The sequence below is a fragment of the Octopus bimaculoides genome, chromosome 5 (genome assembly GCF_046866305.1).
Source record: "Octopus bimaculoides isolate indiv1 chromosome 5, ASM4686630v1, whole genome shotgun sequence".
Classification (NCBI taxonomy): domain Eukaryota; kingdom Metazoa; phylum Mollusca; class Cephalopoda; order Octopoda; family Octopodidae; genus Octopus; species Octopus bimaculoides.
The window spans coordinates 23,735,288-23,742,433 of NC_142932.1; the positions used below are offsets into that span (position 1 = coordinate 23,735,288).

The window sequence follows — 7,146 nt, forward strand, 5'->3', positions numbered from 1 at the left end:
TTGAAGTCATCTTTAAACTGCTGGTCTTCAAGTGGTCAGTGTGGGTGGCTATTAATTATGGGCATTTCAAGCAGACAATCACCACCTACAAAATTACGGTTTGACTTCTTACGACAATAACATTATTTCGCAACAGCAGACACCTATTAATAATGTCCGACACACTTCTTCACACTAGACTTGCTCTTACTCACAACCTTACTTACTCATTTCCTATTCAAATGACCCTTCTTCTTCTTCTTCTTCTTCTTCTTCTTCTTCTTCTTCTTCTTCTTCTTCTTCTTCTTCTTCTTCTTGCCTTGTGCTTATAGTAGAAAGTATTATTATTATTATTATTATTATTATTATTATTATTATTATTATTATTATTATTATTATTTAAGGCGGTGAGCTGGCAGAATCGTTACCAAGCCGGATGAAATGCTTTGCAGTATTTCGTCCGTCCTTACGTTCTGAGGTCGACTTTGCCTTTCATCCCCTCGGGATCGATAAATTAAATACTATTCACGTGCTGGGGTCAATGTAATCGAATATTCCTTTTTCCCTATAAATTCCAGGCCTTGTGCATATAATTGAAAGGAGTATTATTCACTCTCGACCTATTTAAACACTTTTCTTAGTAGCTCACAATATCTTTGTAAATTTAGATATTTATCATTACCAAAGTGGATACAAAGTTTCCTTTCATATGGTTCGACATAACACAGAAAATACTGAACAAGTTTGGAGTTCAATTTGACCAAAATAAATGAGGAAAACAGGCTACTTTTCAACATTTTGGTTTTCCCTCCAGAGATTTGCAAATAATGATGTCTACAGCAACAACAAGAACAAAATAATACGTTGCGCCAACGTAGAATGCATTAAAATACTGTAAAATCTTTTACTTGTTTCAGTCATTCAACTTAACCATACTGGAGCACCACCTTGAAAAAAAAAAAAAAAAAAAAGTAAGCTGTAGGTCTCACCGAGACTTGAACTCGGATCACTGGATTCAAAGTCCAGAGTGCTAACCATTACACCATGAGACCAGCTAATACCTACACACTTCTAGCAACCACATAAATGAATATTAAAAAAACAAAACAAACAAACTATTTCTTTGTCAACTGTTAAACATAGAAAAGATATTGATGTAATGGAATTTAAAGAATGGTGAATTTATTACCTACTAGCAGAGATACTTGTAACACACAAACATTTTATATGAGGGATTTCGAACAAATGAAATCAGAATAGCAAAGTTATGTATCCAAAGAATACGCTATAACTTTTCACGGAAGGGCACAATACATTCTTTGAAGCAACGAAACTGCTGTCGTAAGTTGCACTGGCCGACATTGGGAGAATGTTACTTCAGTTGACCCAAGTTAGTGTTCGGATCTATTTGTGTACTTTCCGGGGTTGACGACGAAGTAAGCAAAGAAGCCTATCAGGTGAGATAAACAATTGCCCATATAGTTGTACCACAATTCCTGGTGCACAGAAATATAAGGAGCAAGGCTAAGGCTGTTAATAACGACGTTAGGTTTTGGTTTGTATTCACCTTCTTGACATATCAGGGCCGATAGGGAAAGCTGAGCTGATGAAGAATGATTTGATGCTGGGCAGGGTCCCAAGGATCATACAAGTCTTTATGAATCCAGAACAATACAAGCTCATATCAGAACTATTTCCAGTCGTTGGTGCAGAAAGAGAGACGATGAGACGGGTAGTGCAGGACAGGAAACAGAGTTGCAACACATAATAGCAAAAGCCACTTGAAGGTTCTCAGCCCACCGAAACAATAAACACAGGAGGACAGAGAAGTATAGAGAATTTACTGTGGGTCATCCTTCTCTCTGGGCCAGAAGATAACCGAAAGGCTAATAGACCGTTTACTCTAACCCAGGCCAGCGGTGACAGAGTCGGATATGGAGAAGGAGAGCTGTCTATGACAGCAACAAGCAGTACTGATTCAAGTTCTACGCGGGGCGGAGAACCTGTCTTGTACTTGATTCCAAAAACCGACGAGCGCGAGCACTACCCTTCCCAACCAACCAATAGCACCCACTCCATTTTCTTGTGCAGATAGGGAGGTGATGGAGGCTAGAGAGGAAGGGATTATTACTGGACTTTGATCCTAGGATATGCAAAACGAAACAAGCCGACAAAAAACTGCATATAATTGTCAGTCGTTCGATGCACGAACCAGTATCGCTTTGACCGAGAGATAAAAGAGATGACTATTTTACTTCATGGTACAAAGGAAATACGGCCAGAATATAGGAAAGATAGACATTTGTTTAAAATGTCAGCAGAAGTTTATCACATGCTGAAGCAGGAATACTCGAGGCGTGGTATATTTTTTGTTTCGTCCCACACGCAAAAAAAATGTTAATGGGTACTTTCGGGTGCACCTTTTTCAGTACAACCAGAGGCAAACAGCTAGAGACGTAGGTGCTCTCACTCAGTCGAAGCAGTAGGTTCTCATCCGCACGTGCGTACGTTCATGCGTGGGCAACCCCCCCCCCCCAATTTTCATATGGTAATTTTAAAAATAATATCTTGTCTTAGTTGGGTATTTTCTTGAAAGTTATATATATATATATATATATATGTACGTCCTTAGTTTCAGGCAAATATTTTAAGTGTCCTTTTGTATAACATCCCTGAGTCACACTCTACATTTGTATTGCTTTGTCTCATTCATCCCCACATGTCATAGTAAGCACTTTAAGCCTTTAACGTTTCCTGTCTGTGAGTAAAAATGATGTATGTGAAGAAGCTAAAAATAAAGAACAAACTGGACGGTGTATTGATTAGTTTGTTAAGAGCATCGGTAATAATGATTTGGGGTATGTCCTCCGACACCTTATCTTCTGGGTTCGAACCCTGTCGCAGTGACCATTAATCCCTTCAGGATCGGAGTAAAAGTAAAATAAAGTACCAGTCAAGTACTGAGATCGACAGTATCAACTAATCTACTCTCCTCGAAAATGCTGGCCTTCTGCCTAAAGCACAAATTATTTCAGCTCTTTGAGTTCTGAGTTCGAATCTGGCTGGTGTCAACTTAAACTTTCATTTCTCCGTGTTTTGATAAAATAATGTACCAGTCAAGTACTACGGCCGATGGTATCGACTAAATCCCTTCCATCAAAACTGATCGTATTTTGCCTACATCAGACCCCCACCCCCACCCAAAAAAAAAAAACAATAAAGGTGATGTGCTGGTAGAATCGTTAGAGCATCAGAAGAAATATTTTGCAGTAATTTTTTTCGGCTGTTTATGTTCAGCGTGCAAATCCTGCTGTACTCTTCCACCACAACTTTCTCTCACTCTTACTTTCTGTTTCTCTTGTGCCTGTAATTCAAAGGGTCAGCCTTGTCACACTGTGTCACGCTGAATCTCCCCGAGAACTACGTTAAAGGTACACGTGTCTGTGGAGTGCTCAGTCACTTGCACGTTAATCTCATGAGCAGGCTGTTCCGTTGATCGGTTCAACTGGAACCCTCGACGTCGTAAGCGACGGAGTGCCCCCAACAACAATGAGGGCGGAGAGCTGGAAAAAAATTGTTTGAGCGTCAGCGAAAAAAAAAAAAACGTGACTGTATTTCTTCCTATTTCCAATGTTCTGAGTCCAGATTCCGTCAAGGTCAACTTTGCCTTTCATCGTTTTGTTGTATCTATGAGAAAAGTTTTTGTTAAGTATTAGGGCCAATAGCATTGATGAAAACCCTCCCCACAAAATCCCAGCCCTCTTACTTATATTAGATATAATTACAACAGTGTGTCATTCTCGATTTCGACATTACCAACCTCGTCAAAGTCAATCTAAAATTAGTCATATTCAGACTCACTTTCGGTACCGTCAGTCTCAATTACGTTATCAACTTTAATTTCGTTATCAACTTAAAAATAGTCACTGTATGATGGAGCAAATTATTCTTTCTTTAATGAATAGATGTTTACATCTGTGACTACTTGTCACAAAATGGTATAAGTTTTGTGGCAAATTTTGTTTTATTACTGATAAAACTTGTCACATTGACGTAAATATACTTACATATACTCCTGTAAGTACAAGTGCATATTATCGGTGTATAGATGTAAGACTATAAACTGTACACACGCACACGCGCACGCACACACACACACAAACACACACACGCACACACACACACGCACACGCACACACACACGCACACACACACACACACACACACACACACACACACACATATATATATATATATATATAAGGTAATGAGTAAAGACTCCCTTCTGTCATGAATGACCGTGGGATTGCACCTAGAAAGTTCCCCTCCATGGGACAAGTCCGGGCAAGGTTGTTTATGGAAGACCAGCAGTCGCCCATGTATACAAGTCTCCTTTCTCCATGCCACCGATGTTATCCAAGGGAAAGGCAAATGTCGATACAGCTTGGCACCTGTGACGTCGCAACTCATTTCTACAGCTGAGTGAACTGGTATAACGGGCTAACGATCCTGCTTGTTCGCCGCCTTTTGCAGACAAACCAATATCTATCTATCTATCTATCTATCTATCTATCTATCTATCTATCTATCTATCTATCTATCTATCTATCACCTGGTTTAAGCTTAGCAGACCTTCCTGTTTGTTACTGAAATACCAACATCAAACTGCGATACCACATGACTTTTCTCGATCAATCGCAGGCTAACGTCCACTAGTAAACATTGACTCTCTTCAATCGATCTCTTATTCTGACTCTAATGGCTGAAGACTAGCGACACGCTTGAAACTCAGAGTACTAAGGAGTTCGAATCAAACTGTTTTGATCCATACATGTAATCCCCAATAAATGTGTCGAGTGCCCTTCTTTCGTTTGTCACTCGTATATATATATATATATATATATATATATATATATATATATATATATATATAAACATACACACACATGCATGCACATATATTCATACACATACACACATAAACTCTGACACGCACGCATATTTGTATCTATAAATACGATAGCTTCAATGTAACCCGAATTCGAATAATCCAAAAAACATAGAATAACTGGGCTTCACCCTAAATATCTTTCACCGAAGGCAAAAAGAAATATTGGGTACAGGGAACCCTCTCAAAACAAATCGACATCTCTGTCTCTCTGTCTCCCTCTCGCCCTCTGTCCCTCACTCTTTCTCTCTCGCCCTCTGTCCCTCACTCTTTCTCTCTCTTTCTGTCCTTACTCTCTTTCTGTCCTTACTCTCTTTCCTTCTCTTTCTACACATGTGTACATGCATGCTTGTATGCACGTGTATGTATGTATATATGTGTTCATGTATGTATGTATGTATGTATGTGTGTAATGAAAGCGAATGCGGTTTAAAAAACAAAAGATAAGAAACAGGCGATAAAGTTAAGCAACAGAACAAAAATGCTGAGCAAACATCGAGTAAAAAGGAGGATACGAATAATACCTCGAACATGTGTATGACCGCTGATAAATATAATATAAATAAACAATCTACTTTATAACAGCGTCGAATTATGTGTTCATTACAGATTGTACATGTATTCCTGTCTGCGATTTTAATACTATATTGTATGATGTGTTTATTGTAAATATGACATGCTAATGAAAATAGAATTATGACATAATCAGCTTGAAATTTTACTTATAACTTAACAATAATTCGGTTAACGTTTAGATTATGTTGTTTTATCATTTGCTGCGTCACAAACATGGCGGTCTTTTACTATGGCGATGAGTAGTAGCTTATTCTTAAGCTTTAGTTTTATTTCTTTACGGAGGCGCAATGACCCAATGGCTAGGGCAGCGGACTCGCGGTCATAGGATCGCGGTTTCGATTCCCAGACTGGGCGTTCTGAGTGTTTATTGAGCGAAAACACCTAAAGCTCCACGAGGCTCCGGCAAGGGATGGTGGCGGACCCTGCTGTACTCTTTCACCACAACTTTCACTCTTATCTCTTGTTTCTGTTTTGCCTGTAATTCAAAGGGTCAGCCTTATCTCGCTGAATATCCCCGAGAACTACGTTAAGGGTACACGTGTCTGTGGAGTGCTCAGCCACTTGCACGTTAATTTCACGAGCAGGCTGTTCCCTCGTCGTCGTAAGCGACGGAGTGCCAACAACATTTCCTTACATATTTCTGTCTTTCTTTTTACTGTTAACGTTCCGCCTTCTAAATTGGTTACCTTTTCATCAACGTCACTACCGATAATAGGTTATCAATATTTTTTGTGTTTACACACACACACACACACACACATACACACACACACACACACACACACACACACACACACACACACAAATGTATATATGTCTATATACAAATATATAAATATATATATGTCTTGCGTGTGTGTATCTATGAATGCGTTTATTTCTGTCTCAGCAAGCATCATTAGCACAACCATCCGGTCGATGGTCACGAATCTTCAGTAGTGTTTATCCTTGCTCTTTAGCATTTTATACATGTACCTCATTTCTTATATGCAGATACAATCTGGTATGCATGCGCATGCGCACACAGATACGCTCATCACTCATCAATAAGAAAGTGCAATAATATATACCAATGATAACTGGTGCACTAGGTTTCATGAGTAAATCTTTGAATGATAAATACCTGGACAAGCTTGGGTTTTAATAAAAATACAATCTGAAAGTGCAAATACAATCTGTAAGTGGAACAACAAAGATATGCAAGATTTTTCTCAAATTCAAAATTTGTATTTGTCTTTGCTATCTACATTTCAAACGACGGAGGATCGTATCTTTGGGAGAAACAATTTTCTTCTTTCTTTGCAGGAAGACTTCAAATAATTAAAAATAGAATTGAACATGCGTAGGCGCAGGGGTGGCTGTATGGTAAGTAACTTGCTTACCAACCACATGGCACCTTGGGCATGTGTCTTCTTCTATAGCCTCGGGCCGATTAAAGCTTTGTGAGTGGATTTGGTAGACAGAAACTGAAAGAAGCGCGTCGTATATATGTATATATATTTATATGTATGTTTGTGTGTCTGTGTTTGTCCCACCAACATCGCTTGACAACCGATGCTGGTGTGTTTAGGTCCCAGTAACTTAGCGGTTCGGCAAAAGAGACCGATAGAATAAGTACTAGGCTTCCAAAGAATAAGTCCTGG

At 39.0% G+C, this 7,146-nt stretch overlaps 1 non-coding gene across 1 annotated transcript; it reads right to left on the minus strand.

The window, feature by feature from the left end:
- Positions 1-959: 959 nt before the first annotated feature.
- Positions 960-1,031, minus strand: Trnaq-uug (transfer RNA glutamine (anticodon UUG)). Its single transcript has one exon. It is a non-coding gene; the product is annotated as a tRNA-Gln (tRNA).
- Between the last annotated feature and the right edge of the window lie 6,115 nt (positions 1,032-7,146).